Source organism: Quercus suber, unplaced genomic scaffold (genome assembly GCF_002906115.3).
Source record: "Quercus suber isolate HL8 unplaced genomic scaffold, Cork oak 2.0 scaffold_743, whole genome shotgun sequence".
Lineage (NCBI taxonomy): Eukaryota > Viridiplantae > Streptophyta > Magnoliopsida > Fagales > Fagaceae > Quercus > Quercus suber.
In genome coordinates, this window is record NW_027070181.1 from 153,359 (window position 1) to 154,274 (window position 916).

Sequence of the window (916 nt, forward strand, 5' to 3'; positions counted from 1 at the left end):
AACATAATAAAATTATTTATTATAAAATGCAAACACTAAGCCTAAGCAAATTCACAAGAAAATTAATTCTCGATCCAATATCCATAAGTCTTCTAAGTAAAAAGCCAAGCATAAATGTTTTTCATTTATCTAAATAAACAACATGAACTCAATTTTGGATTTCCTAATTTAGTGATTTGGATTTTTGAGAGAAGAGAAAGAAACTAAGAAAGGGATTATGAGTATTGATATTGTCATTGATTTTTTTAATTTTAATTAAGATATTTTTTATATTTTCATTTTTTAATAATTTATCCTAATAAACAACACAAACTCAATTTTGGGTTTCCTAATTTAGTGATTTGGATTTTTGAGAGGAGAGAAAGAAACTAAGAAAGGGATTATGAGTATTGATATTGTCACTGGGTTTTTTATTTTAATTAAGATATATATATATATATATATATATATATATATATATAACTTTTTTTTCATTTTTCAAAGGGGTACACTTCTAGACTTACAAGGGCCTATATATTGGATGGTTGTTTTTATTGGGGTTAACTGGACTACTAGTAGCCCAAAGAAAATTTGGTTTTAAGTGGGATTGTGTGATCGGATCCTACATGCTGTCCTTGAGTCCAAACCAAATGCATTGATCCTGAACTTTTTGGACAAGTAGGATTCTATGATCTATAATATGGATCATGATTTTAACAACAATGCATGAATATATGCTACTTTTAGGTAAAAGAAACTCTTTTGGGATGTTCGGTTTGCTGCGATGTTACATTACACTGTAATATTACATTATTATAATTTTACATTAATTGTAATATTTAGAAAAGTTATGAAATTAAGGTTGTGTGAGGGGGAAGCCCAGAGCTACTTAATGGGCCCGGAACCCACTGATTAAGGGCCATGGTGCCTCCGGAGA